The 15,501-nt window shown below is 41.5% G+C and overlaps 1 pseudogene; it reads right to left on the bottom strand.

Annotated features, from left to right (window-relative positions):
• Positions 1-8,158: 8,158 nt before the first annotated feature.
• Positions 8,159-9,602, bottom strand: LOC109489492 (annotated as a pseudogene).
• Positions 9,603-15,501: the final 5,899 nt, after the last annotated feature.

Here is a 15,501-nt window from a genome sequence, read left to right as displayed (position 1 = left end):
AGAGAGAAAGAAGCACTTTAATGACTAATATGTTTGGGAGGTAGGACAGCTAGAACTCAGAGGAGGACCATTTTCTGCCTGGAACTCTGAGGAATTCACAAAACATTTAGAAGCAGTTGTCTACACAAGGTCCTCCCAGAAACAGCCAGAGTGACCTTTGGAGAAAAGGATTAGGTAGAAAGAAGAATCAACTTTGGTTTTTTAAAAGATTTTATTTATTTATTTGAAAGAGAGTGAGAGAGAGAGAGAGAGAAAGCACAGAGGGAGAGTGAGAAGCAGACTCCCTGCTGAGCAGAGTCTGATGTGGGACTCGATCCCAGGATCCCAGGTCCAGGCAGATGCTTAACGACTGAGCCACCCAGGCTCCCCCAGAAGAATCAACTTTGAACTGTTAATAAGTCTTTCCTGGCCCATGGGTCTCCCACTTTAGTTACATTCCTTTTTTCAAAAATGGTCCAGAAATAGATCACTAACCTAACTATCTCAGCTTGGTAAAAGGATTCTAATGGCCAAACTTCTTTTTTTTTTTTTTTAAGATTTTATTTATTTGTTTGACAGAGAGAGAGAGAGACAGCCAGAGAGGGGAAACACAAGCAGGGGGAGTGGGAGAGGAAGAACCAGGCTCCCAGCAGAGGAGCCCGATGTGGGGCTCGATCCTACAACGCCAGGATCACACCCTGAGCCGAAGGCAGATGCCTAACGACTATGCCACCCAGGAGCCCCTAATGGCCAAACCTCTGTATTCTAAGTAGAAAGTTCATATTATACTTTTAATTAATTACAGTACAAAGCACCTGCTTGTTCTGAGACCCAGTCTGACCTTCCACAATTTAATAAATATCTTTCTTTTTAGTGTCCTTCATCTTCTCTGTGTTCTCCATTTTCACTGCTTAACAACCATTACCAGCACAGCCACACTCTGGGCACAATAAAGGCAGTCCACAGTATCCCCCAGAGTGGTACTCCTATCTCAAGCACCATTTCCTTTCTAATAAGTCGATTTAGAAGTTGATGGCAATCCTGTTTATCCCACTGTGATAGCAGGACCTGAGGCATGCTTTCAGTGAAGTTGGATGTGCTTTGGATAATAAGACTTAGCAGAGAACTTAGCTCCTCACAGCTTGCAAAGATTTTGTTATTAAATCATTTATCAGATACAGATTCTGAAATATATTTTACATATCTAAAGAGAAAAAAATGGTTATCATAAACATGAAGGAATAAGAGACTCTCAAAATGACCAAATGACAGATATGAAAAAGAATCAAATAGAACTTCTGAAAAAGAAAAATATAAATTGAAATTAGAAACTAAATGGATGGCTTAGACTGGAATTAGACATAATGAACTAATAATGATTTGAAAAATTATTTAGAATGTAGCACAGAGACAGATGGAAAGTATAAAAAAGATATTAAGAGACATGGAGGAAAGAGAAAGAAGCTCTAAGATATATCTAACTGGGGGCAGTAGGCTATTGTCACAAGAGAGTTTGTGGGATCAATGAAATAATAATGGCTGAGAATTTCCTAGAGTTTATTAAAGACATTCCTCCATAAATTGGTATAACTATCAAGCAGGATAATTAAAATGAAATCTATACTGCAGTGAAACTGTAGAACACCATAGAAAAAAATCTCAAAAGAAAGCAGGTAGAAAAAACAAATCATGTACAAAAATATGATATTTAGACTGAATGTAAGTTTATCTATAGCAACAATGGAGGTCAGAAGGTAATAGGCTGGGGCGCCTGGGTGGCTCAGTCGTTAAGCGTCTGCCTTCGGCTCAGGGCGTGATCCCAGGGTCCCCACATCAGGCTCCCTGCTCCACTGGGAGCCTGCTTCTTCCTCTCCCACTCCCCCTGCTTGTGTTCCTTCTCTTGCTGGCTGTCTCTCTGTCAAATAAATAAAATCTTTAAAAAAAAAGGTAGTAGACTAGAATCTTCAAAGTTCTTAGAGAAAATTATAGTCAACCTACAGTTGTACCACTATCTTTCAAAACCAGGGTGAAATGAAGATCTTTAACAGAGATAATACAACTTAAGAGTTAACTAAGAGGCCTTCACTTGGTACCTGCTAAAGGATGTACTTAAGAAAGAAGGAAAGTGATCACATTAGATCAGAGATGAAAGAAGAAACAAACAGCAAAGCGCATTATAAACATGTAGGTTAGTGTAAACAAACATTACTTATCTTGACTGCTAAGGAGTTTTTTTTAATACTGTCTTAAATTTTGTGCCCAAGGCAAGAGCCTCACTCACTGTATTATGCCCTAAGGAAGGGTCTCATCATTCAATGTGAAGAGTTTCACTTTATCTTCCTATTTTCAACATGGTACCCTCCTCCCAGCCCCATACTTACCTGGGCCAGACTGACGCCCATTGATTCAATATCTCAAGACAATGAAGCTCTAGCCTTTTGCTTGGAGGAAGAAGGGAGATCTGGGGTCCAGTGTTTAGTACACAGACATTCAGAAATCTTCCTGGTTTTGTCCTCATGTGTATCCCTCATTTCATAAGTATCCAGTGTTTCCAGTTCCTGACTTTTCTGGGCATCTGCCAATTGATTGATGGATTTCTCTACTGCTGGCTTGGGTTTCAACTTTCTTGGGCTCATAAAGTCAATTATCACTCATCTATCTCTCTTCTAGCTTCCAAAATTTTGTCCTTCTCTCCCATCACCTTTACCCTTTTGAGCCCCTTACCCTTTACCCTTCCTAGCACTTTAATGGAGTTTCAGTTGGGTGAGAGGCATTTTTCAATCCACCATATTTTAACTACAGATTTGTTTCCCGTGACTCCTTCTTAGGAGAGAGAAGAACCTCAGAGATTCCTTCAGCAGACTTCCCCTTTCATCTCAACTGTCAGAACTAAGTCACACACCCGATCCTAAAGCAGTCACAGGCAAAGAGCAGGGAGGGGACTGTCACACCGACTCAAAACCTAACTATTCAAGGTGGAACGGATGTTTGAGAGCAACCACAGCCTCAAGAACCTTAATTAGGGAGTGGATATACAAACTCCGAACCACTTACCCAAGCCGGAAGATGACCTCTTAAAGCCCGTGGTCATATTTTACAACTCTCATACCTTTAGCAGTGAATGTCAGTGTTTATTTGACTGAGGAGATGATCTATTACATAAATACGATGTACAGAGATTTTATTTGCATATAAAATGGTGAGATGGTAAAGGCACGATGATAATGAAGGTTCTCCACTCAGACAAGATCTGCAATCTGGAGTTGGAGGGAAGCTTTAGAGCCTCTGCGGGGACCCTGCCTGAATCCCGCGGCACTGACCTGTACCAGTGACTTCCTGGGTAAAGAGGCGCTTTAAATGTCAAGGAGCGAAAAGACAGGATTATGGTGGCTCTCAAGCTAAACACTAAATCAAATTACTTCAAGGACTCTAGTCTTAAGGTCATATTTACATAACTGATGGCCAAATTAGACTGGACCAAAATGTTTGGGCTCTTTGGTTTGCTGCGGCTTATGCGTCTATACATAAATACACATGTATCTGGAACACTCCCCGTTCGGCAAGGCATTAAAAGAGCTTCTAACAAATTTAATCAAGTGAAGCTTTGGTCTGAAATTAAAATTTGTCATAATCATAAGGTGTAGGTTTAATATGAAACTCTAAGAGAAAGTCAACAATTTATTAAACAGAATAAAAGACAATTATATTGGTTGCCTAAAAAATAAGCAAAACACACGGAGAGATATGTTTTCTCATAGTTCTAAATTGTCTGCTACAAAACCCTTGTAGTTTAGGGAACAATATATGATATTCAAGAGGTTCCATTTTTTGTCTCCTAAATGTCTTGCTAAGAGCTGTTTAAAGGGCGCCTGGGTGGCTCAGCCGGTTGAGCGACCGACTTTTGATTTCAGCTCAGGTCATGATCTCAGGGTTGTGAGATCGACCCCACCGTTGGGCTCTGTGCTGGGCATGGAGCCTGCTTTGGGATTCTCTCTCCTACTCCTTCTGCCCCTCCTCCCAACTCCCTCTCTTAAAAAAAAAAAGAAAGAAAGAAAGAAAAAAAAGCTGTTTAAGTGTGTTTTTAAGTGTATATTTTGGCAAGATTTAGATGCATAATTGCAAAAGAATCTGGGGGTCTCTGAGGAAGGTATTTACCCAGAACTGTTAGTTGAGCTTATTGCTAATGCAGAAATCCAGAAAGCCACTGGCCATTTCCAACTTCCAAAGCTGCTGAGCCACAAATTTTTGAAAAATGAAGAAACATAAAAACTATACAGGCAGCATTTAAAGGAAAGTGCACAATGGATTACATTCAAAGTACACAAATACATAAGTGCTATTTTCCTAGAAATGTACTTTATATTGATGATAAAATAGCCTACAATACCAGATTTTATGTGCTACGCATATGTGAAAAAAAATGTTTCTTTTAAAAATTTTTTTAAAAGATTTTATTTATTTGAGAGAAAGAAAGAGAATGAGCGAGAGAGAAAGCACGAGAGGAGGAAAGGTCAGAGGGAGAAGCAGACTCCCTTCTGAGCAGGGAGCCCAACTCGGGACTGGACCCTGGGTCTCCAGGATCATGACCTGAGCCGAAGGCAGGTGCTTAACCGACTTAGACACCCAGGTGCCCCCAAAATAATAAATTTCTAAATATGATGCCCCCTTGTCTGCCTTCAGCTGGAGTCACACATTGGGCTCCCTGCCCAGTAGTGACTCTGCTCCTTCCTCTCCCGCAGCCCCCCTGCCCCCTCCCTCACACACGTGCTTTCTCTCTCTCTCTCATTTCTCTCTCTCAAAAATAAATAAATAAAATCTTTAAAAAAATGTATATGAAGGCCTTTTCCAGCAAACTCACGAGTCTCTGACATCGCCATGGGGAATTTACTCAAAGTTTCACAGAAGAAAAAAACGCAGGAGATCTTCTAAACTTTGAAGCCAGTGGGTGATATATCTAAGAAAAGAAGAAAACTACGTCACACTCCTCTCTGACATTTTTAAAAAAACAGTATAATAAACAGTATAAATAAATAACAGTATAATAAACTAATGCCTTTATTTAAAGGCAGTAGAACTGCAGATGGATGCAAATACTGATCAGATATCCTTCAGCTGTTCTCATTGCTGATCATCGAGAGAAATAGGAGATAGATGACATCGTACATGGAATCCAGCTCCTCCACGGTGGGTCTCTATCCCATAAGGTTCACAGGGGAAATATATGGTGGGGAGGAGAAAATACTTACTATTTCTATTTTTTAAATTAATTTATTTTTTAAGGTTTTATTTATTTGGGAGAAAGAGAGAGAGAGCATGCGTGCACAAGAGCACAAACAGGAGGAGGGGCAGGGGGAGAGAGATAAGCAGACTCCCCGCTGAGCGGGGAGCCCAATGTGGGGCTCCATCTCAGGAGCCTGGGATCATGACCTGAGCTGAAAGCAGATGCTTACCTGACTGAGCCACCCAGGTGCCCCGATAGCTACTATTTTTAAAGTAAGCTGCAGTTTAAGACTGTTGCTTTAAGCAAGGGCTGCCAACTCAAACACCTCTTAGAGCCAAACAAGCAACAGTCGGGAGTGAAAGGGCAGGTGGGGGAAGTTACCTGCATCTGCCCCTCAGATACACCACAGCCCTGCTCTGCTCTAGCCCATGGGGCCACGGGGAATGGTGTTGCCAGGATTGCTCGGTTTTTTTCAAGAAAAACACAAACTTTCAGTTAGATGTGATTTCTCTTGATTCTTTTTGTTCTTCTTTTTTTTTCTTTTTTTAAGTAATACGTATGCCCAATATGCAGCTCCAACTCACAACCCCAAGACCAAGAGTCACATGCTGTACGACTAAGCAACCAGGTGTCCCTCTCTTCTTAATTTTGACAAATTTAAAAACATTTTATTTTATTTTTTAAATGTCATTTTAAAAACATCTTAAATAGCTTGTGGCCCCACAAAATATGTCTGCTGACCAGATTCAGACCATGACCTCACAGAATTTTCTAGAATTTCTAGAATTTTCTGATTCTACTCTAGAGGACAGTATCTGTAGGTAGAGGATTGCAGCATCACTTAAGAAAATATGCAAATGGATCTTTTTGCTGAGCTAGTCTGCCTTGCTTAGCTGCTCTATGTAACAAAGTAAGGTAAATGTGTCATTTGCATGGAATTCGGGGGCCAAAAAAAAAGAAAAAAATTTCTTCAAAGTGACTGGGAAAGCAGATGTCAGCAATATGGTTGATGGTCTACACTTTAGCTGAGGGAGATGGTAAGAAACTCACAGGGATGAGATGACTGAAGCTTTACTCTGTGTGTGAGAGAGAGAGAGATAAAAGAGACTGCAATACCCCTCTGTTACCGCAGACCTTCAGTACAAGCCCATTTCACAAAAGCACTGCAGAGACGGCGCTAGCAGAATACAAGCCCAAATTGCCCCACCGGAAAGTTAGAGAAGTTCTGAAGCAAAGATCACACTGTAATTATTAAGAATGAAGACCACCGGAATGCAAATGTGTATGGGAAAGGAAAATAACAGTTTGGGCTACTCCGTTTTAATTTGGAGAGTGATGTGTGATCACAGGGACTTTCAAGGAGACATTATTTTTGTGATTAGGGAGACCGAAAAACCTGGTTTCTCTTCCTTTCAGACACTTCAAATACCAAGCTTTCCCTGCCACCTGCTGGTTATTGGTTGCAACTTAAAAAAAAAATCTGAATAATTCATAAAGTATAAAGAACCCCCTCACAATGTGCCAGCTTAAGAAATAAAATATTATCAACAAAATTTGGAATCTCCTGTATTCCTCTCCCTGACCACATCTCCCCTTCTTTTCCAAACTATTCATCTTGAATTATAAGTTTATCATCCCAACACACTTTATAATTTTTCTGCGTATGTATGTATCCCTAAGCTATGCTGGTGATATTTTGTATGGCTTTAAAGTTTATATAAAGAGTATCATTTTGGGGCGCCTGGGTGGCTCAGCGGTTAAGCGTCTGCCTTCGGCTCAGGGCGTGATCCCGGCGTTACGGGATCGAGCCCCACATCAGGCTCTTCTGCTATGAGCCTGCTTCTTCCTCTCCCACTCCCCCTGCTTGTGTTCTCTCTCTCGCTGGCTGTCTCTATCTCTGTCGAATAAATAAATAAAATCTTTAAAAAAAAAAAAAAGAGTATCATTTTGTATAGAATTTTCTGTATGAAATCTGCAGGTTACTTTTTAAACCCACATTGTATTTATGAGATTCATCCTTTTTTTTTTTTTAAGATTTTATTTATTTATTTGAGAGGGAGAGTGAACGAGAGAGAGAGAGCACAAGCAGGGGGAGCAGCAGAGGGACAGGGAGAAGCAGACCCCCCCTGAGCAGGGAGCCCAATGTGGGGCTCGATTCCAGGACTCTGGGATCATGACCTGAGCCGAAGGCAGATGCTAAACCGACTGAGCCACTCGGGCTCCTCGAGATTCACCTGTGTTGACCAACAGTGCGTTTTCACTGCCACATAGAATCCTATTAAGTGGATATGTCATAAGTTATTTGCCCATACTCTTTTCAATGTGTATTTAAATAGCTTCCAATTTTTTACTAATACAGACATTGCTTGTCTGAACATCTAGAACATGTCCTCATATGTAAATGCTGAGTTTCTCAGATAGCAATACTGTGATTGTTTTGTCATAATGTTTACACATCTTCCTCCCCACTTGATATTGTCAGATTCCTGAATTTTTGTGGTTCTGGTGGGTGTGCAGTGATATTTCTTTGTGACTATTTTCATGACCTTGATGGCCTTTTGCATCGGATCTGTGAATCAAGTTATTTAGGTCATCTAGAATAAAGGTTTATAATCACCTCCATAAAGATTATTTTATTATATTCATTCTTAGGTAGCTCACATTTTTATTCTTAATGTATTTTTTTTCTCATTAAACTTTTGTTTTTTAATGGGTCTCAAAATTCTGTAACAGATTTTTGGTCAAGTTGTTTCCATTAAAAAGTACTGATTTTAAAAACTGCCACACACACAAAAAAAAACAAATGGTCCACAAAACATTCTCCTTTCCTTCTGAAGGTTTTATGATGCATTGTTATCATTAACCAGTCTTTTACTATTAAACTTAAATGGCCAATTGACATAAACAGTTCTGAGACCGTTCTTCCACCACTGATTAAGACTGGGGTGGCAGGTATTGGGGATAATATTCATTTAGCCTTCTGAGCTTTCTGGGCAGACTTGGTGACCTTGCCAGCTCCAGCTGCCTTCTTGTCCACTGCTTTGATGACACCCACAGCAACCGTCTCTCTCATGTCACGAACAGCAAAATGGCCCAGAGGAGGACAGTCAGAGAAGCCCTCAACACACATAGGTTTGCCAGGAACCATATCAACAATGGCAGCATCACCAGATTTCAAGAACTTGGGACCATCTTCCAGCTTTTTTCCAGAGCGACGATCTATCTTCTCCTTCAGCTCAGCGAACTTGCAAGCAATGTGAACTATGTGACAATCCAGCACGGGTGCATATCCTGCACTGACTTGGCCTGGATGGTTCAGGACAATCATCTGAGCCCTGAGGCGAGCTGCCTCCATTGGTGGGTCATTTTTGCTGTCACCAGCCACATTGCCACAACGAACATCTTTGACAGATACATTCTTGACACTGAAGCCCACATTGTCCCCAGGAAGAGCCTCACTCAAAGCTTCATGGTGCATTTCAACAGACTTTACTTCAGTTGTAACACTGACTGGAGCAAAGTTGACCACCATGCCAGGTTTAGGACACCAGTCTTCACTCAGCCCACAGGGACAATACCAATACCACCAATTTTGTAGACATCCTGGAGAGGCAGACGCAAGGGCTTGTCAGTTGGACGAGTTGGTGGCAGAATGCCATCCAGAGCTTCAGGCAGTGTGGTTCCACTGGTGTTCCCATCTTTACGGGTGACTTTCCATCCCTTGAACCAAGGCATGTTAGCACTTGGCTCCAGCACGTTGTCACCATTCCAACCAGAAATTGGCACAAATGCTACTGTGTCCGGGTTGTAGCCAATTTTCTTAATGTAGGTGCTGACTTCTTAACAATTTCCTCGTATCTAGAAATTTCTGGCTGTAGGGTGGCTCAGCGGAATCCATTTTGTTAACACCAACAATTAGCTGTTTTACACCCAGTGTGTAAGCCAGAAGGGCATGCTCACGGGTCTTGCCCATTCTTGGAGATACCTGCTTCAAATTCACCAACACCAGCAGCAACAATCAGGACAGCACAGTCAGCCTGAGATGTGCCTGTAGTCATGTTTTTGATGAAGTCTCTGTGTCCTGGGGCATCAATGATGGTCACGTAATACTTGCTGATCTCGAATTTCCACAGGGAGATATCAATGGTGATACCACGTTCACGTTCAGCTTTTAGTTTATCCAAGACCCAGGCATACTTGAAGGAGCCCTTTCCCATCTCAGCAGCCTCCTTCTCGAATTTCTCAATAGTTCTTTTGTCGATCCCACCACATTTGTAGATCAGATGACCAGTAGTGGTAGACTTGCCCGAATCTACGTGTCCAATGACGACGATGTTGATGTGAGTCTTTTCCTTTCCCATTTTGGTTTAGGTTAAGCGGTGGTTTTCAAGACATCTGTGTTCTGGCGGCAAACCCGTTGCGAAAAAGCTAAATGTATTGGTTTTTTTTTTTTAAGATTTTTTTTTATTTGACAGAGATAGAGACAGCCAGAGAGAGAGGGACCACAAGCAGGGGGAGTGGGAGAGGAAGAAGCAGGCTCACAGCAGAGGAGCCTGATGTGGGGCTCGATCATAACGCCGGGATCACGCCCTGAGCCGAAGGCAGACGCTTAACCGCTGTGCCACCCAGGCGCCCCTAAATGTATTGTTTTTAAATGACATTTTTAAATAGATTTTTTTGGTACTAGGATATGCAACTGATTTTTTATATCAGTTTTCTGTCCAGTAACATTGTTAAGTTCTTTCATCAACCCCTAAGACAGTATTTGAAGATTCTTCTGGATCTTCTATGAAGGCAATCATATTTTCCATGGATTTCTATTTTCTTTTTTCTTTATAAATTCTCCTCTTCCCTATTTTTCTGATCTTATTACACTGTCCTGGGATGTGGTACAGAGTTGAATAGAAATGGTGAAAAACAGCACCTTCGAGTAGCCCATGATCTTATCAGGAAGTTCCTCTTAGTCCTAGTTTTGTAAGAGTTTACTTTTTGTTTTGTTTTTACCATGAGTGTGTGTTAAAACTTATCTTTTTGGCTCTGGATATATTGATAATTCTATTTGGCTTGTGTCTCTTTCATTCTGTTACTCCAATAAATAACATTAATAGATTTTTCTCAGACCTAAACCAGTCTTGCATTTGGGGAATAAACTTAACTTCAGTTTATCTCAAAATGCATGAGTGCAAGCCTGAAATGTTCTTTTCTTACACTGTTTGTCCAGTTCTGGCATATCAGCCACATAAAATAAACCAGGTCACATTCTCTCATTATCTTTTCTCTGCCCTGAAAATTAAGACCCGGTAGAAATACCCGTTTCTAAAATCTGAGGCATCAGTGGGAGCATTTAAAGAATACTTCAGGGGCGCCTGGATGGCTCAGTCAGTTAAGCGACTGCCTTTGGCTCGGGTCATGATCCCAGGCTCCTGGGACTGAGCCCCACATCAGGCTCACTGCTCAGCAGGGGAGCCTGCTTCTGCCTCTGCCTCTGCCTCTGCCGTTCCCTCTGCTAGTGCTCCCTCTCTCTTTCTTCCTCTGTCAAATAAATAAATAAAGTCTTTAAAAAATAAAATGAAGAATACTTCATTTCACTTTCCAAATGTATAGTCTATGGTTAAAAAGAAAGGCTCAGACCCAAAATGGTGTCATTTAGGTTGAGGCCCCGACTCAGTAAACCAAGACTTAATACCTAGTCTAACCGCAGTTTCACCCCCCCAGAAATGTGACCTTTCAGTAGTCAACATGGGAATTTCCCGGTCAGCACTAAGAAGTTTACTGATAGACCCCTTCCGTTCCCTTTAGGAGGGTGACCTTGCCTAAAAGAATGGATTCTTGGCTAATAATTTCCTTTTTACCACTCACTCTCTACCTTTAAAAACCCTTCCTTTTCTGTAGCCCTTTGGAGCTCTCCTCTACTTGGTAGATGGGATACTGTCGGATTCATGACTCGATTTAATAAAGACAATTAGATCTTTAAAATTTATTCCCTTGAATTTTTGTCATTTAACAGGGCATATGTCAAAGATTCACTTCTTCATGAGGGAATCAGCAGAGTAATAAAGCTGGTCGAGTATTTGAAAGACTGGTACTGAAGCCAGATGCTGGAATATGATGATCAAAACAGGCTATTGTCTACATACGGAAATAAACTGGCACCTGTGGGGTTATCTCTTCTACCAGATAGAAATCTCAAGCATCCCTACTGGGGAAAAAAATTTACGGGTTAGCATGCAACTTCAAAGGTTCTTGGTTCTAATCACTATTAACTAGTCAATCAGACAGAGGTGTAGTTTCTTGGAGAATGAAATAGTCTTCGATGGGCCTGTCACATAATGCACTGGCTTGACACTGAAGACTTGCAGTCATCCTTTGCCTTACTTCCATGTTTTGGCTCTTATTTCTTAACAATTGGATGCCCTTTATGGGCTAAGCACCCTACTGGGGACAAAGGTTTAGCAGAGAAAGACAGCCATGTCAATGACCAATTTCAATACTGAATTATAAGAACTATGATTAAGTCTCCCAGGGCACAGGAGAGACACTAAGAAGGGGTGGTCAGGTGTTCCTAGGAGAGCAAAATGGCCAGAGGCATTGTGCAGGTGCTGGGGAGGGGAGGCCATTCCAGGGAAGAACCATCAAAGGCAAAAAGGTGTAAAAAGCCAGTCATTTTACTTGTCACAATCTCTATTTATAGCCTTTAATTACATACTGTCCTGAATTGTCGCTTAGCTGCTTTGTCTAATAGCAACATTCCAGCAACATCACATACTTGAAGCAGAGAAATGCTGGGCAGAGATGATCTTCTGATTTTGAAAAAAGTAAGAGGTCGTGGGTAGCCTATGAGATTTGTAGAAATCAGAACAACTGACATTTGGAACCCAGGTTCAAATCCCAGCGCAACCATTTGCTAGCTGTGAGACCTTGGGTAAATTAATAAACTCTCTGTGATTGCTTTGTGCAAAAGGGTCCCCAGACTACGTGACACTAGCACCAAGAGGTCTAAATGAAGAATAGTGCTTCTTTGGAAGCTTTCACGCGGCGAGGCAGCCGAGTCCAAAGATCCCCTGCACTTCTGCCCTCCCGCGGGTCAGTGTGCCAGGCTGGGCAGAGAGGGCTGGGCACACCACAGAGGTGTCCAGAAGAAGGACTCCACTGCGTAATAACACTCTAGCTATGTTTGGGGGAAGGGCAGAGCCAGAGGGAACATCTAGGTGAAGCCAGAATTATGGGAACTTTCTAGAGGAGGAAATGACCTTGTTAGAAAGATGGACCTCCAGAGGCAACCTCTGGTTTCAGCCCGTCAGACCTGTGTTCAAAAAGTATTGCTGCACGATTTTAATTCACACAGGTGACCAAGTGCCAACAGGAGAGGCCAATGCCATTGAGAGAATTTATCATTGGTATTTCCCAAGGAAGGGGCCATTGTAAGGCCACACGGGGTCACAGGGCGAAAGCCAGGTTTGGTGAGGTGGCAGAAGACAGGAAGGAGGGGAAAGCTGAGGTCAGAGCTTCTACTAGGGTTTAAGGGAAAGGCAAGGCAGTGTGGGGGGAGGGGGGCTGGCAGTTACAGTTTAGGATTGGCTAGTTCAGATGATTCTGGTGGCTTCGGCTATAGGGGTGGTCTCCAGTGTCCCATTCCTGACACTGGGGTGATTTAGGGCTGGGGAGATACCGGCTTGTTGTGGGAGAGTCAGAGAAGAGGGTGGGGAGGGCCCAGCTTTGTGTCTGCCAGTCTGCACATGAATGGTGTATTCTAGGGGCACCTGGGTGGCTCAGTCATTAGGTGTCTGCCTTTGGTGTGATCCTGGAATCCTGGGATCGATCGAGCCCCACATTGGGCTCCTCTGCTGGGAGCCTGCTTCTTCCTCCCCATTCCCCCTGCTGTGTTCCCTTTCTCGCTGGCTGTCTCTCTCTGTCAAATAAATAAATAAAATCAGAAAGGAAGGAAAGGAAGGAAAGAAAGAAAGAAAGAAAGAAAGAAAGAAAGAAAGAAAGAAGAAAGAAAGAAGAAAGAAAGGAAGAAAGAAAGAAAGAAAGAAAGAAAGAAAGAAAGAAAAAAAAGAAAAAAAGAAAGAAAGAAAGAAAGGTGTATTCTAGGCAAGCTACCCACTTGCCTACCCACCGTCCCCAGGAAGTCGCAGGCCTGGGAAGGGCAGTCTCTCCCAGGTCCAAAAGGCCCCCAAGAGATGTCAAAACATCATAAATACAGGGGGGGAAAACCCCATAATGAATACAGCCTCCTGGACAGCCTCTTGCTAAGCTAGTCCTGCGCCTCCAGCGTCTCCCGGACGGTCTGTCCTCGCCGCATCCTCCGCAGGGGAGCGCTCGTGTCCAACCTCCCTCACGAGGTTCTCGCGAGCCTGAGTGCAGCAGCGGGCACTTCGTAAATGGCAGCTCTGTGACCTGTCTCACCAGCCTGAGCTTCAGTAAGCCCTCGTCACTCTTTTTTTACTGTGGTAGAATATCCATAACATAAAATTTACCATCTTAACCATTTTTAAGTGTACAGTTAAGGGATATAAATACATTCCCGTTGTTGTGCAACCATCACCACCATCCATCCACAGAACTCTTTTCATCTTGAAAAACTGAAGCTCTGGACCTCATTCTCCCCTCCCACCAGCTCCTGGCAACCACTGTTTGTCTTTTGTATTTTCACTACTCTAAAATACCTGACGTGAGTGGAATCACACAGTATTTGTCTTTTTCTGACTGGCTCATTTTCCTTAGCATACTGGAGCAAGATTCATCCACATTATAGCATATTGCAGAATATCCTTCCTTTCCAAGGTCGAATAATATTCAATTGAATGTCTATATCACATTTTGCTTCTCCATTCTTTTGTCAGTGGACACTTGGGCTGTTTCTATCTTTCGGCTACAGTGAATAATGCTGCTATGAACATGGGTATACATATATCTCTTTGAGACCCTGCTTGTAGTTCTTTTGGGTATATACCCAGAAGTGGGATTGCTGCAACATATGGTAGTTCTATTTTTAATTTTTTGAGGAACCACCATATTGTTTACCACAGCAGCCATATCATTTTATATTCCTGCCAACAGCGTACAAGATCTCTATCTTCTCCGCATCTTTGCCAACACTTGTTTTCTGGGGTTTTTTGTTTTTTGGTTGTTTTTTATTTTTTATAGTAGCCATGCTAATGTGGGGTTATATATTGTTGTAGTTTTAATTTGCATTTCCCCATTTACTGGTGATGTTGAGCATTTTTCATGCCCTTAGTGGCCATTCCTATATTTTCTTTGGAGAAATATCTATTCAAGTTCTTTGCCCATTTTTTAATTGGGTTGTTTGGTATTTTGTTATTAAATTTTAGGAGTTATCTATATATTCAGGATATTAATCCATCTCTAATTAGATATATGAGCTGCAAACATTTTTTTTGCCCATTCTGTGGGGTGCCTTTTCACTCTGTAAATAGTGTCTTTTGATGAGCAAAATTTTTTAATTTTCATGAAATCGAATTTGTCTATTTCTTCTTGTGTTATCTGTGACTTTGGTGTCATAGCCAAGAAATCATTGCCAAGTCCAATGTCATGAACCTTTTGCTCTATGTTTTCTCCTATCAGTTTTATTGTTTTAGGTCTTACATTTAGGTCCTTAATGCATTTTGAATTAATTTTTGTATAGTGTTAGGTAAGGGTCCAACTTTATTATTTTGCATGCATCCAGTTTTCCCAGTATCATTTGTTGAAAAGACTATCCTGAATGGTTTGGTCAAGAGTCATTTGACCATCTATGTGAGGGTTTATCTCTGGGCTTTATATTCATTCTATTAGTCTATGTCTGCCTTTATGCCAATACCACAGTTTCTATTATTGTACCTTTGTAGTCAGTTTTGAAATCAGGAAGTGTGAGTCTTCCAATTTTGTTTTTCTTTTTGAAGATTGTTTTGGCTATTCACTGTCCCTTGAGATTCTTTATGAATTTTGGGATGGGTTTTTCTATTTCTGCAAAAAACAAAACAAAACAAAACCACAATTAGGATTTTGACAAGGGTTACATTGAATCTGTAGATTGTTTGGGCAATATTGACATTTTATTTATTTATTTATTTATTTATTTATTTATTTATTTATTTTAAAGATTTTATGTATTTATTTGACAGGGGATAGAGCCAGAGAGCACAAGCAAGGTTATACGCAAACAATGAACCATGGAGCACTACATCAAAAACTAATGATGTACTGTATGGTGACTAGCATATCATTAAAAAAAAAAAAAAGGAATGGCAGAGGGAGAGGGAGAAGCTGAAGGGAGATGCTGAACTGACTGAGCCACC

The sequence above is a fragment of the Ailuropoda melanoleuca genome, chromosome 18 (genome assembly GCF_002007445.2).
Source record: "Ailuropoda melanoleuca isolate Jingjing chromosome 18, ASM200744v2, whole genome shotgun sequence".
Lineage (NCBI taxonomy): Eukaryota > Metazoa > Chordata > Mammalia > Carnivora > Ursidae > Ailuropoda > Ailuropoda melanoleuca.
Note: the sequence above shows the minus strand (reverse complement) of the source record. Positions and strands in the feature narration are given on the sequence as shown.